Source organism: Bactrocera tryoni, chromosome 5 (genome assembly GCF_016617805.1).
Source record: "Bactrocera tryoni isolate S06 chromosome 5, CSIRO_BtryS06_freeze2, whole genome shotgun sequence".
NCBI lineage: Eukaryota > Metazoa > Arthropoda > Insecta > Diptera > Tephritidae > Bactrocera > Bactrocera tryoni.
Window position 1 is genome coordinate 52,668,547 of NC_052503.1, and position 26,598 is coordinate 52,695,144.

Sequence of the window (26,598 nt, forward strand, 5' to 3'; positions counted from 1 at the left end):
CCATTTTGAAAACGTTGAAACCACTCGTGCACTCTGCTACGGGATAGGTAATCATCGCCATAAACTTGTTTTACAAATTTTAAAACATTTCGCATCGATAACACAAACATACTGACACTTAAAACGCAATAACTTCACTTCCTATCAATGAAATGTCATGAAATTCATGAATCACTGTACAATCGATAAATATAGCAGATTCTAAAGCACCAGTCGACATATAAATGGCGCCACCAGGGGCGCTAGGTTCAAAAAGTCCTGTTTATTTTGCGTTAGATGAACAAAACTATTATACTCTGAATCATCATGTTACAAATGCATAAAAAAAAGCATAACCAAATAAATAATTAAAATTGTCTACCATAATAATGAATATGAATACTCAATGTTTTCAACGTAATCAAGTAATCGTTAAATTCATCCTAAATTAGTTTATTATTATGAAGTATAGTTCATTTTGAAATTATGTATAAAACCTACCAATCTTCATCCACATTCCTTAAATCGCGATGAAAATATTTATGTTCGTATACACATGCATACATACATACATATTACACACAAAGCTTGTTTATTCTCTCTTGCTCTTCTAATGTGGATCATTCGCAATGCGCAACCAGCTGTCAAAATTACTTGAAGAAATAATGTATTTTTTTCCTTGAGCAATTACTTGAGAGCTGCATACCAACCTTTAATAGAAGAAAACAACAAGAATTTGTAAGGGTGCGTTACCTGCGTACAGATTTGCGACCTTCCGTACTGTATCGTTTGGAAGATGGCTGCATAACTGAATAATCACTTGGGATTTCTTTGAGCGTTGGTTGTTGCTTCAATTCTCATACACTTTATATTTACTTCTATAGAAATAATTTACCATTGGAGCAATTTATTAATCGCTTCTCGGCCTTATGGCTAAGATCAAAGTATAGTACTTGATCTTAACGGCTTAACATCTGACAGATGTTTTATGGCCGAATATTGCAGTATCGCCGGTAATCCGGCTCAAACATCTGTTTGAAAGCGAACTAAAGTGATAAGGTGTATCTCCTCAAGGTTCTACACCACATTAATAACATCCAAAATAAAATAGGCAATAGACTAGGGTGAGATACCCCTATTTTGTTGGCGACCCTTGCAGACGTATTAAAGATTACGATTTAGGGGCATTTATCTGAAATGTCCTCTGGTTTATGTCCTCGTAAAAATAAAGCTGATATCACCGTCGGCCAAAGAATGCGATTGACTGGACTGAGACGAGTAGGTCCGTGTTGTATTTACTAAGTAGCCATATAAAGGAGAGCAAATTTGGTGTGGGAGTCGTGATGGAACGGAGACTACGTCGCAGAGTCCTGAAATTGACCTCGCCAGATGAATGTCTAACCATAATCCACATCAAAGCGACGTTCTTCAACATATCGATGATTTGCGCCCAGGCCCAACAAAAGAGAAGGGCGATGTAACCAAAAATGTTTTCTATGTGCGATTGGAGCGAACCTATGAGATAGCGAGATTAGGCTCTCCTTAAAAAACATTGAAAGCGTGCTTAGTGAAACTATACTTTACTAAAGAATACAAGTAAATAGAAAACTGATACGACAGCAATACCACATTAAATGCAAAATATTTTTGCTAGAATCTTGTTCGAAGACTAAGATCAGGAGGACATATGTGGAGCCAATATAAAGAAAGTTGTAAAACTTCAAAAATGCTAATCGCATGATAAACTGGGCATTTGTGTTTCATAAACGCTTCTGAAAGGTAGAATATTGGTCAAGCGCGCTTCCCAAAGGTTTGTTTACTAGTATTGCTCATTTTCAGCTTCCCGCTCATACAATTCATTTTTTCACTTCAATTTACACTCAGCGCTTCCACTCAATCAATGCCATTCGTGTGCAATTTCACTCAAATCCTTGTTCGGGTGCTGGCTGCGCGACTGTCTGCCTACAAGTCTGCTATGTTGACCATAAAAATTTCAGTTCGTCTTACTCAGCTCAGCTTGCTTGAACGTCGTTTTCCAACTTTGCTTTAAATTCGTTGCAAACTTTCACATTTCAAACATTTCACTTTCAAACGGCAAAACAACAACACCGAGTAGCGACCGAAAACAGCAGCAAAAAGCGAAACAAAAACAAAAACAACAAAAAGACAAAGTGAAGCGAAAAAGTTTAAAAATATAAAAACAAAATGGCTTGCAGCTTAATTTCAAGCAACAAAAGTGCGTGAAAAATTTATTAAAGCCACTTTCGTTTTCGTTGTGCAGGTGTGCGTGCAGGCGCTGGCGCCTGTGTGCGTAAAAATACTACGCGCTGCTGCTGGCTGCAAGCTGCTTTAAGCCAGTTGTTGTAGCTGTTTGCATTGTTGTTGGCGCTTCTGCTTTGGCACGCCAACAGCGACAGGCAACGCAAAGGACTTCGGTGTGCCAGTGCTGCCGACAGCAGCAGCGGTTGTAACGGTAGCAGAAGGACGCACGGAAAACGGTGAAACTGGAAACGTGCGCGTCGCGTGTGGTGATATAACAACGGTATAAAGTTTTTCTCCACATCTTTTTGTGTGTGGCCTTTTTGTTGTTTGTGGAGTAGTGTGATTTTTTTACAACCGCGTTGCGGTGCGATAAAGCGCATTTACCGTTATTTGAATAAGCACATTAAATAAATGAAAGATTTATGTTCAACGCTCGGTTCACATATGCAAAAATGTCGTGTTGTGGATAAAAGCACAAAAAAGAAAGGTTAGTACACTAGGCTACAAAAACATATAGTATGTATGTATTTGCAATTACCATTATTCCAAAAATATTTAAATTTGCAATGAACTGTGAGCTAATTACTGCTGCCTTGCAGCTTAAGACGCTTGTGACCTTTGAATGCCGGGCATAGTGTGGCGTGCTTGTGGCAAAGAGCCACGTGAGCGAAAGTCAAAGGACAAGTAAACAATTTGAGACTAACATTTGAAAACACTTGCAAGTTTACAGGCATTCGACATATCAAAATTAAAGAGATTATATTTGGGTTTAAGGAAGTTTGGAAGGAAAAATTAGTTATGTTTAAATAGAGCTGTTTTGTAGTGTCTTTAATGAAAGAATTGAGCTCTAAACTTTTGTAATATTTTATCGCTTCAGATCGCGATTTACTAAAACAAATGGTCTGAAGATAATTTTACTTCCAGCCGGATCCTTTAATACAAAAAATCTTGCTGCACAGAGTAAGCTCTTCAGTTTTGAGAAGATCGACCAGTAACAGACGTCTTAGCATTAAGAATTTACGCTAATTTACACTTTAAACATAAACCTAAAAGGTTGACCCGTTCTAAATCCTATACTTGTATTTCAAATTATAGACGGAAATGGCAGATACATCTAGACCTCGCTTGATGCCAAATCGCACTCTCCATGACAACTAAGATTTATGTGAAACACAAAATCAGCGCATTTACAATTGAAATAATTGAAGAATTGTACTTTTACTGTTCAATCGACTTTATTCCCAGTGCCAAATGTGGCCCATCGGTTTTTGTACCTTCCATATTGGTGTCTTTGTTAAACATCAAAGGAAACCTCGTTTCCAGAGTCATATCTAGGAAGTCGGTCCTACATTTGGTTCAAAAATCGCATCCCAGCTTTTTTCCCTAAACTATTTGCAAAAGCTTTTATATTAAAATAATAACAACAACCACGTTCTTCGCCACTAGTAGTTTCTTCGATATGTTCAGGCATGCGATGCCATTAAACACTTCCAGAACTGGAGACTTTATATAATATATAATACAGCTATTATCAATGATAATTATTAGCTCGCTTGGGGTTTCGTTCACCAATAGACAAAAAGTCACATTTACTGCGGTCAAGAAAAGCCGGCCATCGTGAGCCACTTGGTTTTTGATAGAGTATTGAAAGAGCTAATGGCTTGAAACATTTTTATTCGAACATCAACATATCTGTTACCTTTCTAGGAATTTATGGGTGGTATGCATCCTATTTAGACGGTGTAAATATTTCCGTTAGAAGCTTTCACTCGATTTTCGTCAGAGTTTACAATGCTTTATATCTCTCTCTTTCTATTTCTAACGGTTCTGAATCACAAACGAAATAACGGAATCAGATTTTACAGAGAAAAATACTGCAAACCAAAAAATTATTCTAATTTCTACTCGAAACTAGGCGTTATTCTATAAGATTTAACAATGAGAATGGTGAATAATAATATTTTTATGTTATAAAAGGAAATATTTTTTTTCAGATTTCTCCAATAAATGTCTCGGCTGGAAACTAATTTGGAAATTTTTTAGTAAGGGCAATGTTTTTCGGAAATCTATGCTTTTAGAGGACTTAGAAGCTATGCCTTCTTTGCAATATTATCTTTAACTTGCAAAGCTTAGTATACGAGTACATACATCTAACATAACAGTTTGTGAGCCGGTTACAGATCTTTATGGTAGAGTGCAGTCCTGCGGTACTGTCGTTCAAAGTTGTCTGATTGATTTCCTCTGACATACACTTTTTTGAAGGTTTTTAAAGAGCTCCATTTCCCGATTAGAATATTTTTTAAGTGTGATTATCTTTCCAATGTCTCAGTTTTTTACAAAAGACGAGCTTCTTATGAAATCAACCAGGCATCTCACTTGAACTGACCACTCCATGCTGACTATGATATCGACTCACTAAATAACTCATTTCATCATCGGAACCTTAAAAGTCAAGGAACTTCTGTGCATTTTAATAGTAATTAACGAGTGGTCCGTGAACTTATTACCCTGTACCGTATCTATCCCAAGATCCTTCACAAATTTTAAATATAATATAATTTTGCATTCCTGAAGATTTCTTTAAATTTATTTCTAAAAAATCAAGGATTATTTATACATATGTATATAGAAGAATGCTCGGAGAAGCAAAAACCCACTTTCATGGACTGCCATTAGTTCGGCGAAAGCAGTCTTTGCATGTCATTAGCCGCAGTAACAAAGATTGCGTGAGTGGCTTACTTAAGCTGAAAGAACAACAGAAAGCGAAAATGCAAGAGCTTGTAGAAAGAAAGCACGAGAGAATTAAAAAATATTAAATAACTAGGGTTTCCAGGCAAAATAGCCTGTTGACTGACAACCTGCTGGCGACTGATTTGTGGCAAGTTGGCAAGCTTTGTTTTCATAAAAAATATTAGCTTATTGTTGTTTAATTCCCTCTGCACGTGTGTTTGTCGAAAGAAGAAAATGAAGGCAAAGGAAGTATAGAGAAAGAATTTTTGCGGTGGGGAAATGGAATATGAACGGATTACTAAGTTTTTGTTGGGTTAAGATTTAATATCAGTTGAGTTAGTACCGCATATGACACAACTTTGCACCAATTGATCAGTTAACTGTTATGTTAAGTTAGACTCTTGATTAGTAGAGTCCGCTTTTTGTATATGTGGGAGATTAGGCAGGTGTTTCCTGTGTTGGATCGGCGTTGCCTTGAATTTTTCATTTATTTTTTAATAAAACTATTTAAACAGGAGTAAGTACGGTAGGAAAGACACTAATAAGTATATTATGTTGAAAACTCAATACATATAAGTAAAATTCGAATTGTTGTGAACGAAGAATGAACTAGTTCGTGTTTGACATCTGTCTGCTTTCCTCTAAACTCTGTTCGCTGTTCATTGACTTGACTTCACTTGCGATTTAATTGGACTGTTTGCTAAAAGTATAGTATACCTTAGGATGCGGTTGAAAATGGCGGAAGAATTTTACACATATTATTACAGGCAGTATGGACATAGAATTTTTCTGTTCTTGGAATTCTCACTTGTCATTGTCCGATTAGTACCTGCAATGAGACTAAAAACTGTTGCGATTGTTTCGCCTATACTTTAATTTCCCTCGTTGAATGATCGTTATAACCGAATTGGTGGAATCTATTCACGATGAGAGATTAGCCGCAACCAATCCAGCCGCTAAAACAAACGAAGAAAAGAAAAGGGAAGACACGGAAAAGACAGGTAGACCTGTGGGAAACACTGGCTGTTTTAATAAATATTCCGATGATGAGTCAAACTACATTGGCAAATAAAGTGTAAAATTACTTAATTGTTTCCTGAGTATTAAAGCAAAAGTTTTCGATGGAAAAGTATTTATTTACATATATTTTTTTCAAGTAGGGAGATCATCAATAGCTAAACCTGACCTACTTCCAACTCCAAACTCTTCCACCGAACCACCTGATTAAGTATTACTTCGTGGGAGTTATAAGAAATTTAAGTCTCCTCTATGGCACGGTATGGACGCCTATCTGCTATTTATGTTTTAATTTTGTCTTGATTGAAGCTGCTGCTTCGCTTTCAGGTTTCCAGTTCTCAGTGAACTGAGCTTAAAAAGCGACGGCAATAAAATAATGCATGCTCTGGGTCTTCAAAGCACTCTGAACATGTCGCAGAATTCCGACTAATGTCGTGATGGAATCTGTACAGGTAACTTCTAAAGCTCCCATGTCCAATTAGTATTTGGGTTAGGTGAAAATGCTGGTCCCCATGTCGCCTAGCTATCTACAAATGGATATCCGGTATCAGTCTGTGGGTCAACCGTCCTTTGAGTGAGGTTTGGCATTACTGCTGCCTCTCTCTTCGCTTTTGGCTCCTATGGACGGCTCTGATAACCTGGATGTCAATGAGCATCATACTGTTTTTTTTCATTACATTTGCGAGTAAAAATCGGCGGCTTGAATGTACGCAACCTTTATTTGCCATCATTCTTGATAAGACGTTTAGGATTTTATTCGTTTCACCTGCAGTGTATTTCAAATGATCCCTAAATTTTAGCCTTGAGGCTATTATTACTCCACGATATTTTATTTGTGGCTGTGTGTGAAACTTACACTCCCCTATGGTGAGAGTTATGTATTTTGCTCAGCCAGTTCTAAACTGATTGAGGACAACCATTGGCGCAGGCCGTTTCCCACTCATTACATTTGCTCCAGAGCCACTGTCATCACAATATGGTAGTCTGCGTATGCAATTAATTTAATGGCTTTTGGTTGGTGTCTCCTTAGCACCCCATCATACATTAGGTTCCATAGAAGGAGACCTAGAAAGGTATATACATACATATACAATAATACGAAAGTTTATATCTTAATTATTTAAAAAGTTAAAATAATTCATTAATATATATTAATATATTTCAAAAAATACCATAAAGACATTATTTCTGATAACTTCATTGATGCTTGATTTGTTTACTATAAAAGTTTGTTGTAGTAGGTGTGGTTGTGGTCTATTTTCATGGTGTATGATACGAATTTTTCGATAACCTCACACACCAAATTTGGTTGAATTTTGTCGAGCAGTTCGTGGTACATAGGATTGACCTAAAGGTGGTAGGCGCCACGCCCAATTTTTAAACTCTCCTCCGCATCATCTTGGTTGTGAAATTTAATGCTTGTGTCTCAGTTAGTTAGTGAGTTGTCGCTCTTTTAGTAGCTTCCAAAATAAACGTTATATGAGGAGTCTGCGTGGTTATCTGATCTATTTCGCTGTGTTTGGAAAAATACTTTTTCTCAACTTTCAATAGCTTCAAAGGTTTGGAAGATGTATCTATTTAACCATTTAGGAAGTGAGCCACGCCTACTTTTAAACCATTTTTAGCACCCTCCCAACTGGAATCTTAATATCATATTACAGTTTTGTATCTCAATTTAGCGCTTATTTATGGCATTTTATACGTTTCTGTTTAATGTCGTTTTGTGGGCGTGGCAGTGTCCGATTACGCCCATCTAGCATCCTTCAACGCTAATTAACATGCGTAAAATGTTCCATCAATATATCTCAATTTTCACGAACTGATGGACGAACAGATCTGATCTTTTATATGTATGAAACTCCACTATTATATTCTATAGTAACATGTTGCGAGAGTATAAAAATAATAATGAAAGGTTACATAAGTATACATACTATGTATGTATAGTATGTAGTATATATCTTTACTAATATTATTATTCTTTTTTGACCTGTAATATTCCTTTGGCAGCATTGAGGGGCTACGCTTGTCTGGAACCCTCAAAAAAGACCAAACTTTGACAATATATTCTGAGTGTACAAATGAGCTGTGGAAAGACTAGTTCGCGTATATAAAGATGAATAAGTTGACGCAGCTTGTCCCGCTGATTATTTGTAAAAAGATTTAATAGTGTCTACGACGTTTCTTTCTATTCAGGGTAAAAAAGTTGGGCTCACAAAAACAAAAACGTCGAATAGAGTCAACTAGATGGATATTTTTCTGGAGCTACAATTGGATACTTGCGACAATCTCTAAGTCGTCGTCGCATTTTTTAAAAAAGTAGTTTCGAAAAACCGCCTTTAAAGTTTTGAGTGCTGAAGCAAAAGCCAAACGTTTTAACGTTACAGCGGTTTGGGGTGTGACCGCAAATAAATAAAACATTTTTTGAACAGCTAAGACAGGCCTATTCGCTTAATATCAACGTAAAATTCTGCATTTTCCATTTCATTTTGATACATAAATTCCTTTCGCCATATCATTGTTATTTTCTGTGGTTTACTTTGGATTAAATGTTGACGTTTTCCCTTCGATAGATAAGTCCTCTCTCCTTCTAAACAATACCGAAGTCGAATACACCACCATTTTTCACATTTCAAATCTCAAAATCCAGCCAAAGACAAAAATATGTCGCACACAATGACAGTCTGCTGAACAATGTGGTGGGTCATTTATATAAACTCTTTGCAATCCCAGGCATTTTTTCAGCCGTGATTTTAAAATATACCTTATTGCGTAATAATACACAATTCTCAGCTAGCTTAAAGCGCATTGACGCTAAAAGCTTTCATTAAATCGCCGGAGTGCATTTGCTATAAATACGCTCATACTTTTATTCCTTTTTTCAAATCGACATTGTGGCAAAATCAGCGCCTGATGTCACCCACTGATTACAATTAGTGCTCCGCCGCGCAGCTCACCGCCTCTAAATATGCTCACACAGCAAGCACACACACATTAACACCTATAAAGCTATCGATTTGCGCGCACACACCCAGGCGTATACGTAACTTGAGAGCTAACACGCCTTAATAACGCGCGGTTGCTGCCGCTGTTCTTGTCGTTCTCGCTCTTGTTATTGTTGTGCTTCTTTTTGCTATAGCTAATGTTGAATTGCAACATGTGTTCCATTGCGCTGAGCCACGCTAAGCTTTATTGTAATTTGTTTACGCGCCGTGTGTGCGCCTTTTTCATTAATTCAATGCAAATCGCGAATTCTGCGAAAAAATAAATTCATAAAATTGGCATAAACAGGAAAATACTTTTATGTACAGGAATTTACATGACTGCATATGCGTGTGCTAATTTGTTTTGGAAGCCATCGAGCTGTGCTGTATTATTACAGTGTGTTCAATAAGTTAAGCACTTAATTTGCAAATTTAATTCGCATTTGTTACACATGAATAAATAAATAGTTGAGTAAATATGTGCTTGTTCTATTTGTCGACAATATTTGTGTACATTGAGTGTTGCATACTTACTTAAATGTCAACTAATCTTAAAAAAATAGTCTGAATAATATTGGAGTGTTTAAAATATGGAAGAAATGGAAAATAAAACAGGAAGTGAGAGCAACTTATGAGCAATTTATAGTACCAAACAACATGAGAAAAGATAACACTAATATAACATGTTATTAATTTCACTAAGAGGGAGAACTTAAAATTTAATTTTTAAAACCAATGGTACTTTTTAGTATGAAATTTGAAAACTATTCTGTTCAATTTCCATTAAAAAATATTTAACAAGTAAGGAAGGGCTAATTCGGGCGCAACCGAACGTCCTACACTTTTGCATCTTGCATTAATCAAAGCCAGGGAAATACTTTAAGGTGTAAAATCAATCGGGGTAAAGTCACGCCGAAGTTCGAAAATATTTATATTAAGTAAGTATTGGTCCGATTCAAGCCTTATTTTCAGTTATATATATCACACATGGACCGACATTTTCGATCAAAAGGTGTCTAAATACTCGCTACCTAGGGGCTTGAACAGTTTTTATTGGATTTAAATAATTTTTGTTCATAGATAGCTCACACTGAAGACGTTATCCTGCAAAGTTTTATCCCGTTATATTAATTGCTTCTTGATTTATGTACTGGAAACTGAACGAATTAGGTGGAATTTGAAATTGTGCTATATGGGACGTAGGCTGGTTCTTGAGAAGATTTCGTCCATTTTCACAATGTGACTTAAAAATGTAGGAAGGATGCCACGTACTAATTTTAGTCGAAATGGGTTTGTCGGGTCAAAAAGTGGGCGGTGCCACGTCCATTGTCCAATTTTCACACTGGCTCTCATAAAGCTCTTTTATACCATCTCTATTCTCCGATTTCATCGATTTTAACACTGTCCGTAGAAGTTCTTATAATATTTGTGCTGGGCAAATTTGGCTGTGGTAGTTTTATTAGTTTAGGAAATATGCACATTAAACGTATTAGGGGGCGGGGCCAAGCCCACTTTTTCACAATTTTTGCCCTGCGCCAAATAACAGTTTTATATCTTATTTCAGTGTTTAGTTATGGCACATTATATGTTTTCGGTTTATGGCGATTTGTGGGCGTGGCAGTGGCCTGAATACGCTCATTTACGAACTCGTAATTTTTTTTTTATCAATATATCTCAATCTCTACTCAAGTTAAAGCTTGCACGGACGGACGGACAGACAGACAGTCAACCGAATTTTAGCTTTTCTCGTCATCGTGATCATTTATATACATATATGTATATAATCCTATATCTATCTCGATTAGTTTTAGGTGATAGGTAGAACCGTTAGGTGTACGAAACTATAATACTCTGTAGCAAAAGGTTGCTAGAATTCTAAAATATTTTGGCTCGTAATTTGTGTATGGAAATAGTGTTAAAGTTTTAAAAAATTTCGATGCAGTAGTTTTGACTCTATGAGGGGTATCGACTTTGAAAACGTGAGGTGAGGGGGCTAGATGACGTATTCACGCGATTTTATTAATTTGCAGCACTAGGGATTAACTTTACCCTGAAAATAACCCCTCAAAACTTATAGATATCTTTGATAAGGCACTAAGCTTATGACAACAAATAGATGGAGGCCTTGAAGAATTACTATGCCATGAAGGCACTTATTGTGCAAATTTTTGTTGTGATGTCCTTGATTTACTACTATGAGCCAAAAATAGTAAGGCTTTGTTCATAATTTTAAAATTCTTAATTTATTCATCAAAATCTTTGTCGTCCCCCTCAAAGTAATTCCCCTTGGTCCGAATGAGCTTGTGCCAACGTTTCTTTCAATCCTCGAAACAATTTTTAAAGTCAATTTATGGAATAGCCTTCAATGTGCATAGCGATACACGTTTAATGTCTTCAATTGACTCCGAACGGTTTTCCCGGAGACGTCGTTTGAGTTTGCTGAATAGCAAGAATACAGCCTCTGCAGCGCGATGTTTGTTGAATATTTGGCGAAAAATTCAAAAAGAATCAATGCAGTATGCGACGGTGCATTATCATGTTGCAAAAATCGAGAGTTGTCGACCAATAAATCCGGCCTTTTTTACGAATAGCTTCGCGTAAACGACGCATAACACTTAAATAGTATTCCTTGTTGACAGTTCGAAAACTCGGAGTGCAACACACCTCAATAATCGAAAAACTGTCAACATAACTTTGGTTTTTAACCTGCTTTGACGTGTTTTTTCAGCTTCGGTTCACTTTTGCCACGGTATTCGATGGATTGATCGTCTGTTTCCGGGTCATAAGCATAAATACAAGACTCATCGCTAGTACCAATACGTTACGAAAAAATTTAGTGATTTTGGAACCAATCATGCTGTCACGTTTCTTACAGCCAAATGGTCTTTCAAAATGGTTTTCGCTGATTCGATAAAAACGGTAAAAACCACCAAGGCTGGAAAAAATATCAAGAACTTTGTATCTAAGGAGGGTTTGAGTAGCTTCGGGCATTTTTAGTGTCTATTTTATAAATTTGTTTATTTTGTATAAATGTAAAATGCGCGATATTTCTTTGACTGGACTCCTAGGTGTAAAAAAACACCAATTAAAAAGACGAAGGCACACACAAGTAGAAAGTAAGGCAGTGGCCGTGAAGCCGAGATCCAAATTGCTCGAAGGCAGTTGAATTCCTACATCCATTCTATGTTACTAAATCCTGAACAGTGCCAATAAGAATCAGCCTTATTTTCGCAGCGGTGAATAAATACCGAAAGCCAAAAAAGGAAAATTTTGCATAAAATTAGGAAAACATATACAGTTAATTCACACGCAAATTTCATCATACTTTGCACTTTAACAACTACTGATTTTTATAGCCTTCTTCCATCAAGAGAAGAACTCATTTTATGTCGCAAATTCACTTCCGGTGGTTACAGTGCTTGTTTTGTTCCAGTTAGTCCACCTAATTTACTTAGCTTTCACTTTCAAAGTTTTGTGGTTAATTTGTCTGACTTAAGTTTCGGTCATTATATGCCTGTATGTCGGTATATATATTTAATATAAAAAGTCTACGGTAAGGTAAGTATTAAAAGCGCATTAAGTAAATTAACGGATCTGAAAGACGGAGGTGAAATTTGATTACTTTGTTTTCCTGCTTTTGCGGCTCCGGTTGCAGTACCCACACTTGGAAACTGCTTTGCTTTGACCAAAAGTAACTCACACAAAGCGTTGAAGTCGACGACGACGTCGCTGTCGAGTGAGTCGCAAGAAATTTGTTCCCAATAAAACTACGCCATTTGAAGGCTACTATAACATTGTTGGTGTTGCTTTTTTCTTTTGCGTGAAATCAGTACTTTGACCGCCGTCTGAAAGTGTTGGTAGAGTTTCTTACCGTTTAATTGGTTCTTCAAGCTCATAATTATAACTACTGCGCTGAGACTTTGAGTCGCCACTAAATTTCATAAATTTGCTTTGTCGCACTGCGATTTCCCCTCTACGAGCATGAAATTAGGAAAATAATTGGTGAATTTTAGTGAAAAGATTATTTTAATTGCAGAGGAAATGGAACTAAATTTATTGTGGAAAAATTCAAGAATGGCGACTTTTCTTAATTTCTTATATACATATATACACACATGTAGTCTTTAATATAGTCTTTTCATTCCGTGCAAGGTGTAGTTTGGGTAAATATTTAGAAAACCTTTAAAATGCCATAACTAAGCACTTAATTATAGAACTTTACTTGAACTACTTGGCATATCTCGTGACCTGTTCGACCGATTTGAAATTGGGCGAAATCGGATTTCAACCACGACTGTTTCCCATATAACACAATTTCAAATACCTTTTGATTTTTATACTGTAAAGTGATATTATATCAATATAACGGGATACAATTTTGCACTAATAATTCCTCTAGAGTATGTCGCCTTATGACTAAAAAATTGTCAATAGTTGACTTTTTACATAAAATATCGGCCAAAATGTGAGATACTATACACAATTGAAAATCAGAAAAAAATCTTTCCCTGCAATAGTATGTCGGTGGGTTGAATTCTGCGAATTATCCATACAGTACTACACATAACTATTTTCCTTACTTCCTTCTTTACTTGTTTCAGTTTCCGTTTGTTAAAACGATACTACTTTATTGGAATCCACCTATCTTAATAGATAATCCAACTTCTTCGATACTAATTTTGGTTCCAAAGCAAAAAAAATTTTGACAAGTTCTAAATTGTGTTTATTTTAGATGACCGATAATATTTTTTTTGCAATGAAATGATAAGGTTCCCTATCCAATTTAGCAATTGAGCACTCTTATTAGGCTTAGCTGGCTTCCATTCGCCAAGATTTAGAGAATAATGAATCGAATAAACTTAACCAACAGTTCAAAAGACTGGAAGCACTTACGATGTCACCTTGCGCTATTATATCCATAACTAATGCAGCTACACACCAGAGAGTTGCAACGAGTATGATTAATTCAGAACAATCACTCGTGCCAAAAACACAATCAAATCAATTCATCATAGACAACATTGTTTATCAATTCGAGTACCCGCCAGCGTCAACTGATTTGATGCAACATGAACAATCTGTTCTTCGGCAATCACGTTCGAGGAAACGGTATGGCTGGCTTCGGTTCAAATCGTATCATGTCAGTTCGTAGCGTTGCGACGATTGTTTGATGTGATACTTCGGGTAAACTACGAGTACATCTATGAGTACAACAAACAACAACAATTTTATGCTGGATTGATTTGAATCATGTGTGGCAAAAAATGTATCAGCTTTGAAAATGTGCGCATGTTACAAATTTTCGATGCGTAAACAATGGAAATTCCATCGCGTATGTACATACATACGACGGAATTTACATTATACATATAACAAGTGCACAAGTAAATCAGTGTTTAGGGCATGAAATACAAACCGAACGCTGTCGATCATTTCAATCATTGAAGCATGATTATGCATCATTTCGGGTATTTTCTGCTACTGCGAACGTTCATAAACAAATCATGTATAAGCTGATCGCTAGTGATTCAAAGTTGTCCTCTATCGCTGATTTGAAGACGAACGGATCGATTCGTGGCATGAGAGAATCAGACATAGTAACGGATCAATACCCGATTATGAACAAAAATTTATTACTCGCTGCAGTTCTCTGGTACACACATACCTTTCATTTGTTTCTTTTGTGAAGAAATTCTTCTCTCCGTGCCAAACAATATTTTACCAATCTTTAATTTCGCGTAGTTTGACGTCTTCTATAAAAAAAAAATATATATTGTAATTTAAGTCTGAACTTACCCATAAATTAATATTTTGTATTTAGTAAAAAAATTGTATTATCATATTTGGCAGTTATTTCATATTTGAAATCCATTCTCAATAGCAAAAAAATCTTCAAAAACTACTAAACAAAACTTGGTGTCGTTGGAAAACCCGTTATAACGTTCTAAAAGCTTGGATCAGTCTATAATTTAAAAAAATATAATTTTTTGGATTAAAGTACATTTTAGGGTCCTTAGAACATTATTCAGTTGGGAAAATATTCAAAAATATTTATTTTTGTTTTGCGTTAGATAACAGGGTTTTTCTATATTCATCGTCGACCAACGCAGTCCTATTGAAAAAAAGTTTCTTCCAAAGATTGGCCCTTAGCCGCCATTTTGATTCAAAATATGTGTATAAATATTCTTTATGCACTTAAATAAATGCTTCCAAAGGCAGAAAGTGAAAAATTCAATATTTTCCTCGATCACAGAATAAATTATATATTATAAAATATCGAACTTAGTTTACTGGCACAACAGCTGTTTTGGACGACCTTCACGAATTCGTCTTTGAGCGAGCGTCGGCCACGATTGAATTCGTTGTACCAGTTTTTCACAGTGCTATAGGATGGTGCTTCATAGCCATACAAAGATTTTAGTTCATCGATGCACTCTTGTCGTGATAATCCACGTCGAAAGTTGTGAAAAAAGATCGCACGAAAATGTTCACGAGTTAATTCCATTTTTTGGCCGAGGTGAATTTTTTAATTCCCAGTAAATAAAACAATTCACGATTAATTGACAAAATGTTCTGAGTGATGTTATGCTAAAAAATATCAAACTTTCCAATGGAAATGTCAGATTGCACCTTGCAACACTTAGTGTTGCCCTAGGCCAGAATATATGTATATATCAGCCTTTGTTTTGCCGAAAGCTTCTTGTGTACTTCTAAATTCGCTTAATACTGAAGATCACCACAACCACACAATTAATTCATATCTACCAAATTGCAATTCTCAACAGGCTTATATTCTAGCGCATTTCCTGTCTTAAGCTCTCTAACCGGTTGCTCTTTGTAGTAATCTTCATTCGCTTTCCGGGTAACACAGCATCTGAATAACTTAATTAGCAAGTAGCAAACCGCTGTGTGTACGATAAATTCGCTTATTTCAAATGCACTAATTTATTATTAACAAACAAACAGACAACTACAGCAACTCCCATTTATGAAGTGGCGCACACTAACACACACTTAACTATAAAATATTTAAACGTGATCAGTTTCAGTTGCAATGCCGGCAATGGGCATTTTATAGTAGTTACCAAAAGAACTGGACATGAGCGCCACAGAGGGTAGAAGCACACCCAAACATACACTCACATACCCATACTGGCACTTGCACTCCTACAAAACCGAGTGCAAAACCAAACGAAAATGCAACATTGCTGCATTTTAAATTTACTCGTATCCATGGCTGTGTGTGTGGTTGTATGCCTGCCTCCAATTCGTTCAACCGAAAATTACTCGCTTCCTTTGGCCTTTTGTGGCGGCTTGTTGGCATTTCACAGTCGTTCAGCTCTGGGCAAATAAACGCTACGATTCACTGGTAACTTGCCGCAAAGGTAACGGCATTTGCGAAATAAAAGGTAAACAGTGTCAGTGTTGGTAAACAGTATTTGTGCGATTCTCTGTTTCGTGGCAGTCACATAGCGTTCACCCGTTGCATACTTTGTTTGTGTTCGGGCGCTGCTGCCATACTTGCCATGTCGCTCGGAATTCCCAGCACGTTTGTCACATATTTTAACGCTAATCAAAATTAGTTTATTTCATCTGTATTCGCTAGTTGGCAAAAGTACTCGCTCGAGTAGTTTTCAATGCAACAAAAAATATGAGCACTTTTGCAACATTTGAGTTGGTAATCATGTGGCGGCCACCAAGGACTAGCTATGTTGTTTTCATGCAACAAGAACGCCTTGTGTTCTATTGTGGCACATGATTTCAACGTCTAACACGCATCTTCAAATGAATGTACCCTTAAAATTGCTAGCTAATTGCTAAAGATTGTTTAAATGAATGACTGCAGAATATAGATAAAGCTGGTTCTCAACTCGTAACCATCCTTTAAGTGTTATGTTAAGAAGAAATTTAAGAAATGGTGGGCTTGAAATGTCGAGAAGCATCTTATTACCATCTAATCTGATCAATCTGTCTTCGAACTCTTTTTAACTACAATTTTTTAAAACTAATCCGTGCGTCAGTGATGTCAACCAGCCAAAGTACATTCTCTAAGTTTTGACCAATGACAATCATGACATAATTAACCGTATGTATCTCTGCTCTACCAACAGAGGTCGAATTTTTTACTTCATAATAAGAAATAATGTTAACCGCTCAATATAACCGGCAAACGATCTGTGTTCAACGAAAACATTTACCAACTTGTTTCCAACTAATTTTATTTTATAATATGAACTTTCAAACCGAATTATGGTTACTCTTGATCTAAACTATTTGTTAGAAGATTATAGCATTGCATTCGGCAGTAATCCATTCCCAAAATCTTGAACATATCTACGTAAAAAAAAATTTCCATACAAGGGCGTGAATTTGTTCGATTAGCTTCTATGGTGGTTGTATTCTATAGTGATTCGACATCGGCGATTCCGACAAAGGCGCGGTCTCTCGACTACGAAATGTTGAGAGGAGACCTTCAGATCGATATCTATCGATCGTATAAGGCATAGCATAAAGATTCAATATTCTTACCTAAAATAGTTTTCCGACTTTGCGAGTGATTTTCTATTTCTATTCTTCTTCTTTGCTGACGTAGACACCGCTTACATGGTTATAACTGACTTAACAATAGCGCGCCAGTCGTTCCTTCTTTTCGCTAGTTGGTGCCAATTCGAGATACCACATTTAGGCAAGTTCTTCCCAAATTGATTTTTCCGTAGTGGAGGTCTTCCTCTTCCTGTACTTCCTCCGGCGGATACTAAAACGAAAACTTTCAAAGCTGGAGTGTTCTCTTCCATTCACAACATGACCTAGCCAGCACATTCGCCGTCTCTTGATTCGCTTAACTATGTCAATGTTGCCGTATATATCGTACAGTTCATAGTTCCATCGACTGCGGTACCCGCCGTTGCCAATGTTCAAAGAACCATAAATCTTCCGCTAAACTTTTTCCTCGAGCACCCCTAAGGCCAACTCATCAGATGTTGTCATCGTCCATGCCTCTGCACCATATAGCAGGACGGGGATGATGAGTGACTTGAAGAGTTTGGTTTTTGTTTATCGAGTGAAGACTTTATTTCTCAATTGCCTATCCAGTCCGAAGTAGCACCTGTCAGTAAGAGTTATTCTGCGTTGGATTTCGAGGTTGGTGTTAATACTGAGAGACGAAATTATCTACGACTTCGAAGTTATGATTGCCAACAGTGACATGAAAGCCATGACGAGATTGCGACGTACTTCTAGTCTGGAGAAAGCAGAACTAACGGCGCCGTTGTTGAGGCCAATTATATCAATATCAATTAGCTCTGCAGTTCGAATAATTTTCTCCAGCAATAAGTTTAAGAAGTTACACGATAGGGACTCTCCTTGTCTGAAAATGTGGTCGATAGTATATTATCCAAGTATAAAGCCAAACTTATAAGGTTCAATCAGTTTGTTGATGGTAGGCTTCAGTCTTTCACACACAACGCTTAATAAAACCTTACATGCAATATTAAGCAGGTTTATCTCACGGTAATTGGCGCAGATTGACTTTTTATGAATTGGGCAGAGCACACATAGGTTCCAATCATAGTGCATGCTTTCATCCCATCATATTTTGTAAAGAAGCTGATGCATACACCTTGTCAGTTCTTGACAACCGTATAATCTATTTCTACTGAAATCATAAATATATCATCAGCACCAAAAATCATTTATTGGTTTCAGTAATCAAGTATTTTTTGAAAAATTGGTGATTAGCCCAAGTTTAATAGTTCAGTGGGAGGGCTGCTAACTTGGCCTATGAACCTCGACAAAATAACAATTCATACATAGCCTAGATGGGTAGTTGGAAGCTGAAAAGGTCGGGGCTTTGAGTGATATTTTCCGGATGACTGCACTCTTCACAGTTTCTTTTTTACCGATTTCCCTGTTCGTCATATAATTCAAAATACTTCTTAGAATCTCCTGCTGAAAAATGCGTCCAAAATACCCCAGTTATTCCTCGGGGGGAAAATTGATTTCTCATACCAATTCTAAACAATAAATACCAAATAAAGGTGTTTTCTTGACTGAATTACGTACAGAATTAAATTTTATGAAAACAAAGCCTTAAAATCATGCTCTCAACCTAATTTTTAATACATGATTCGCCAGATCAAGTTTTTTTCTGTGACCAAAAGTCGTAAGGAAACCACTTTAAAATGGTCAAAATCTTAGCTAACGCATTATGACCAGGATTCATGAAGGAAAACTTAAAATTACGCGTTAGTCACTTGGGGCGGCATTTCAAACTCCTTATGTACAGCTGCAATCGAAACCATTGGTTTTCGGAAAACGCAAAAGAACAGCTGGTACGACGAGCAGTGCCGCGTCGCAGCCAAGAGAAAACAGACTGGCAACGTTACGATCGAACACAACACGTGCGGGATGTGATAGACCGGAGCATACTCTTGTGGAGCCCCAAAGGTGATCTAGCTACCGATGCCCAAATCATACTAAAATTATGGAGGAAATACTTCTACAGCCTACTGAATGGCATTGAAAGTACAACGCCAGGATAAGGCGAACCCGATTCCCCAATCGATGACGATGTAGCAGACGTTCCATTGCCCGACCATGAAGAAGTTCGAATAGCAATTACCCGCCTGAAGAACAACAAAGCGGCGGCGGCCGATGGATTGCCGGCCGAGCTATTCAAACACGGCGGCGAAGAACTGATAAGGAGCATGCATCAGCTTCTTTGATTGGAAAATATGCAGTTGGCGCCATGTAACAAAAAGAAGAAACGACTGGCGCGCTGTTGTTAACTCGGCTATAATCGCGTAAGCGGTGTCTACGCCAATAAAGAAGAAGAAGAAGAAGTCACTTGAAAGCTTTGTGAACTCGGCGATTAAGTAAAATATTCAACGATTACTTTGATGGCGTGTCATTAAGCGCAATTGTTCGTGAGCCTACGCATTCATTGTAGATTTGTAGTGAAAAAAGTGTGCACTCGAGTTTCTTATTGCTGTGGCATTTGCGTCGTTTGTTGTGGCGCGACCAAGTGCCGCGGGTCATTGTAACTCACGTAGAAGTGCAAGAATAAACTTGAAATTACAATTACGTTGGTATTCATTTGAATAGTTTGCGGTCACTGTAAGTTCAGATATTTGCATGGAGTCAAAAAAGTCTAGCGTGCCACTCATTCCCGCGTCTCAAGCCACTGCCATTTGCTTTGTTCTTCTTTACACGTAGTGATTTCCTTTTACAGCTGTTGTGCGTGGATTTCTTTCTTTATTTGTTTATTGACTTGCATGAATTAACCCGGAGTTGGAGTGCGTGAGGAAAAGTGGCAACCCGGTGGGTTAAATGCGTCACAAACGAAAGAAGCTACATTTAGAGAATTTTTATAAGCATACTGCCAAATGGTACTGTGTAATAAAGTAAATGTGGTATACCATATACATATCAATAAAGTTTTACTTATATACTATAAATACTTTAATGTCGAAATTTTTGGGTTCCTTGCACTGAAATAGTTCAATAAAACTATAAAATTTAGTTTTAACTTTTATGGTTTTAAATGCACATTTTAACTACGTTCTCTCAAATCAAAGAACGGGCTTATTATGTATCTTTATATACTATATACATTTCTAATTATAACTAAAAAAAGTTGCGGTCGGCTTGTGTGGCAGCTACAAGGTGCGTAAACAGGTCTTTTTGAATCTAGCGCCCTCTGATGGCGCCATCTATATGTCGGCTGGTGCGTTAGAATCCAGTGAGAATTTTATGACATTTCATTGATTGGAAGTGAAGTTATTGCGTTTTAAGTGTCAGTAAGTTTGTGTTATCGATGCGAAAATGGGCTTCGTTCAAAGAGCCAACATTAAATTTTGTTTTAAAATTGGTAAAACTTTTACCGAAACGTCATTATTAGGTCTATGTTTAATAATTTAAATTCCATCATGCTGAAATAATAAAAAAAATTCACGAATTTTACCACCTCTAAATGAATAAACCCCTGAAGAAATCTTTCCATGCTGACTATAAGCATATAAATATAAAATATAAGCAGCACTAAAAAAAGATAATAAAGATAAAGAAATTATAGTAACTCAAGATCAACTTACAATTCTATTTACTAAAGAAATTTCCCCAAGAAATTTAAAGAAGGAGGAGCAGTCATATTACAAGCTCTTAATAAAAATCATAATAAAGTTATTGGAGGCATAAAATTTAATAAACTCTTATTGATTAATAAGTTTCGGCTTCAATTGGTGAAACAAGTTTATGGCGATGATTGCCTATACCGTAGCAGAGTGCACGAGTGGTTTCAACGATTTCAAAGTGGTCGTGAGGACATAAATGACGATCGACATTTGGGCCAATCAAAATCCGTAATCACCGGAAATACCACCGAAACTGTGCCTGAATTCATCAAAAATCAGCCGAAATCATCATTGAAATTCATGGAAATGGAATTGAACATCTCCAAAACATCAATTTATCACATTTTCACCGAACATTTGGGCTTACAAAAGGTGCTCGACCCGACTATTGCTAAGATGAAAGTTGGAGTTTGTTGCACGATAATGCGCCGCCTCATCGATCGACGCTTGAGACCGATTTTTTTACCAAATTTCACATTTTAACCCTGTATTCACCTGACATGGCACCATGCGACTTCTTCCTTTTCGGAAAAATGCATTTGCCCATGAAAGAAAAGCGTTATGCAGACGTATAGGCCATTCAAAAGGCTTGCACCGACATACTGGCGGCCATTACGGCCAACGAGCTAAAACACTCGTTCGATATGCTTTTGGACCGTGCAAAAAACTGTATTGAAACAGAAGAAGACTATTTTGAATAAAATAAATTGATTTTGCCGAAAAAACCATTTGTTCTGTTTTTTTTTTTAAGTTCTGTTTACTTGGAACGCACCTTGTATATGCAAAAGCGGTCCGATCTGAACAATTTATCCGGATATCGTAGTATTGCTTTCAATAAAAAGTGATGCCAAGTTTTGTGAAGTTATATATTCAAATATCGTAAAAAAGTTTTGTATACATGAGCTTGATTTTGATTGTTCAGTTTGTAAGGCAGTTATATACCATAGTAGCCCGATATTAGTGATTTCAATTAATGATTAGCTCCATGGAGTGATAAGGATATGTGGAACAATTAAGAACAATATCTTAAAGACTAATTCGAGTATACGTATACAGACAGACAGTCGGACAGACAGACGAACGGACATGGCTAAATCAACTCAGCTCGTCACGCTAATCGAATATGTATGTATGTTTCCTTTAGGGTGTTACAAACTTCGTAGCAAACTTCATATACCCTGTTCAGATGGAAAAAGTGTATGGAGATGTTTTTATAGGTCTTAGTCAAGTTTATAGTGGTTTCCACGATGTAAAATTGTGCTGAATTGGTGTAAAAAGTCCGTGAAATAATTGGGTATTGAGGCAAATTTTACTAGGAGCATTTTAGCTGAGGGTTTATAGACGAGAAAAAATACTATTTAGAGAATTTTAACCGAAAATTTAGGTTATGAACTAAATGTAGACCAAAAAGCGAACAAGTTTTTGCTGGAAAAACTGATTTCTCTCATCTACCCTTCCCTGTATTTTTGTCATTTATCACTACGAGACCATTTTCCCTTTCCAAAACTGTAAACAACTTGAGAGGAGCCTGTATCCCACTCATTCAAGCAGATGTAACCAAAGTGATGAAAAACACTCCCACAAATGACTTAAAAAATCTATGCATGTGCTGGATGTTGGTTCAAAACGCTGTGTTGAGTCTAAAGAAATCCATTTTGAAGAAATGAAAAGTTAATGTATTGTGGATTGTGTATTCAATATCCAAACGGTTCGGTTAATTTTGGAGTTTAAATCTGTCAAGCAACGAATATATGTAGTATATTTTGTGCATTAATTTGACGAGTAAAAATATTTATTTTTGTTAGATCCCTGTTGTTGGATAATTAACAGAATACGTGCCCAAAATAAGCTCTTGGTTGTGGCTGTATGAAAATTCATCAAGGCAATGCCTATTGAAACAGATATATAGTAGAGGTATCTGACCCATTATAAAATCGATTCAATAGATTGATCATCAGATAAATATTTTGAAGCCAACAAAAAACAAAAGCTCAATCGTGATAAAAATAACTGTTTTTACCATCTTCAGTACAGATCATGCCGTTTAATCAACATTAAAGTAAGTGAACAATCATAAGAGTTCATTTATTTTTTCAACAATCTTGAGGGGATGAAGGAAGTTTTCGAAGGGACTAACTAAGAACAAGTTCCGTATTTTTGAAGACCGAAGATAGAAATCGATCACTTACTCTAGGACAAAGTCCCGATGTCCAAAATCAGAAACTTCAAGTACTAATAGACGAAAAGGTTGTTGAAAGTAACACTATAATATGTTCCCTAGAACACACTCTTTTATGATAAGTCAATACATAAGGTTAAATTTCTTCATTTTAGTTACCACCACCAGCAATGCAGCAAGAAGATGCGGGAGACCTTCTTGATATTATTATTCACTTATTTCAAAATGAGATCATACCGTTACTTTCAGCTATTTGTTACATAGATTCCGAACGAGGACAAAAAAACCTGTCTCAAGACTCAATCAGAATTTGCAGAATAATAAAAAAGCTAGGTTGAGGTTTTAAATCGGAACAATGTGTTGTGTTTGAGCTTTCAAAAAACACCACGACAACGAAACTGAACTCTTGCAATACTAAAACATTAGTTCCCTTACCTAACTTTGAAAATACTGAATTCAATCGAAAACTTTGTGAGCATGTCATATCGCTAACACTCGAAAATACTCGCTCGTCCCCCACACGCGCACATACATATGTAGCCCACTTTCAGGCACACGCCAATCCGGTTCATTGGCCAACTTTGATTGATACCCATTTCGTGGGGCACGAGTAACGGTAGTCAAAGCAATAAAATATGTGACAGCACAACAATATGTTGCCACATGCCAACGGCCAGCAAAAGAAAGCAACCCTGTGTTTATACAGCTATTTGTTGACCAGTTTTTTATTGACCGGGTTCGTCATAAATTCACTCGCTTTTCACAAGCAACCTTTAATGATCACATTTAGTGTAAATAAACTGATATACACACCAAGCTACATACATATATGAATATTATACGTATTTATATATATATACATATATGACACTTTTGTGGCCATTTTTATTACTATTTGTTGCTTTCTCTCTTTATATTTTGCCGTGTATGTGTGTGTGTTTGCTTTGTGTTTATCCTTTTCGTGTCATTTAGTGGCCCGCATTGTTTGCATAGACCAGAACCCAGCGCGGCCAGCACCTCTCTGGCCCTCGATTGCCGCACTGTTATTGTTGCTCGCTTTACGCTCACTAAAAGCTGGTCGCTGGTAGCCGCTTACTGCTTGACTACCCTTGGCTGTTGGTCGGTAGTTGTTCCTTGTCTATTGTAACGGCGCTGCCGACGTCGCTGCTGCTTGCTTTTCATCAAAATAAAAGGCTTTTGCACGACTCGCTGTTGTTTCAGTCTCTCTGCTGCACAAAACACATAATTGCACTTGTTGTTATTGTTGTTATTGTTGCTTGGGCATACATAAGTGCTGCTTAGCCTTTTTGGTGAAATTAAGCCAAAGCTTTGTTCTTGTTCTGAGCGTTTTAAAATAATAACTTTTTGAAAGCAATTTTAATGCGCAAAGTTTGTTCAAATATCATTATTTTTACTATTTATTTATTTAAGATTTTCTATCCTTAATGTATGGAGTGTAGCTTATATGTTGTAGAAATATTTTCATTTATTATTCGTGAGAAATTGTGGAAAGCTCAAAACAGAGCAAATATCAAAACTTGTTGCCTATCCTAAGGCGCACTTTTGAAGTCTTTGTTGCAATTGAAATTGTATCTGAGAGAACTTGTATTGCCATATTTGTTGCATTATTATTAACTTTTAAATTTGATGGCTAAAATTCAATATTCTAGCAAATTCAAATATACTCTAGTAAAATTATTATTTATAAATTTCTTCTATTTGTGGCCAAATAAGTTATTTTTCTTTAGCAATTTTGCTTTTTTGGATTAAAATTTTACTTTTTAAGTCGAACAATTTCGACACAAGGCTACGAACTGCTATAAGAATGAGGTCATGCACTCATTGACTAGTATTGAGCCCATAGTCAGTTAGCTCAAAGCTAGCATAGCCAATAAGCTAACGGAATGAATGGGCAACTCTCTAAAGGAAGCTGCGATTCGGAGCATTACATTTACTGCTACCTTGACCACAGTTACCTGCTACTGTGGTTTATCAGCCTAACTCGTACAAACACTGGAAGGTGCAATTTATCTTGGAGGTCGACTACACAGCCGGTGGTAGTCGACCAGCGCTTGCTAATTTGACCTGAGCCCTAACAATCCAGTAATGAGTCACAGGGGCTAAAGAAGCTGGAACCGTTGGAAAGTTTTCGACAATGTACCCCTCCAACAACCCCTCCCGCAAGCTTTGATATATCCGCAAAAAAGCTCTACGCCCCTCTTCTCTAGCGAGTTTTCCCTCCCATGCCTCTCGCGAAGACAGCCAGGGTTAGATTCAGCGAACTGGTACTCTAAATATTTTAGAACATAATAGACTTAACAAAGGTTTCAGAGACCCAAAGGGTTATCTTAGATGAGACTCCCCACCCTTTGACCATGGCTCCCCTGCTACTTTATAAGGCAAACGACGCCTTCCTTACTCTTTCCTCGATGTTGGGTTTCCTCAAATGCTTCCTGTCTTGGATGAACCCCAGATACTTAACTCTGTCAGCAGATCGAAAATGCGTTCCTTTCATAAATGGTAGTTACTCCTCTGGTATTCTATACCTTCCATTGAATAGAAACAGTTCAGTCTTGCTAAGATTTATGGAGAGTCCGTTTTCAGCAGCAAAGTTGCTTTCGATACTAAGGTAAGTCTGAGTTTGAAAGGTATTCAGAAATGTTCCCTAAACAAGAAGAACTACATCGTCCGCGTAGACAATCACCCGACAGCCGACTTCCTTCAGCTTTTCCAGTGAGCTCCCCTCTATCACAGAGAAGTTTTAAGATGAGATGTTTAAGATTCAATTGAACCTCAAACCCATTCAAAGCTCCAGTCACTGCTTCCGGCAGAACATCGTTGAATGCTCCCTTGATAAGAATGAAGGAATGAAGTGTTCGGCTAAACTCAAACTTCGTCCCTCCTTACTTGTTTTTATTTATTATTTATTGCAGGCTTATAGATGATTAAATTATTTAATGTTCACAGCAAATGTAGCCAATAACGAAGGTTAGTCCTTCGCTCCACTAATACTTTCCAAAAAAATTTTCAATCAATCATAAAAAGGCAATCATTTCACAAGTTATTTTTCATAATAATTTTCTAACAACCATTTTTCTGTATCAATCCATAAGGTTCCGCTTATATGCAAAAAGCGGTCTATCGCATAAAAACTCGCGCAATTTACATTGTAACAGTTAGCCACAGTCCATTTACAGTTATAGCCACAAAATTGCCAAAAAATATGTAAAATAATGCACCATCACTGACCTTCCAACTAATATGTTCTCCCGGCCGCCCACAATGGCCTTGTAACGAGTTAAAGTGCGCCGCATAA

At 36.8% G+C, this 26,598-nt stretch overlaps 1 protein-coding gene and 1 pseudogene across 2 annotated transcripts in view; both read left to right on the forward strand.

Annotated features, from left to right (window-relative positions):
* The first annotated feature begins 892 nt into the window (after positions 1-892).
* On the forward strand, positions 893-1,049 carry LOC120779219 (annotated as a pseudogene).
* A 1,062-nt stretch (positions 1,050-2,111) lies between these two features.
* Positions 2,112-26,598, forward strand: part of LOC120778116 (dual specificity protein phosphatase 15) — a 107,349-nt gene continuing 82,862 nt past the window's right edge. For both annotated transcript variants that reach the window (XM_040109818.1, XM_040109819.1), the window contains exon 1: positions 2,112-2,728. The gene's annotated coding sequence lies outside the window, so the exon portion shown is untranslated. The remainder of the gene's footprint in view (positions 2,729-26,598) is intronic.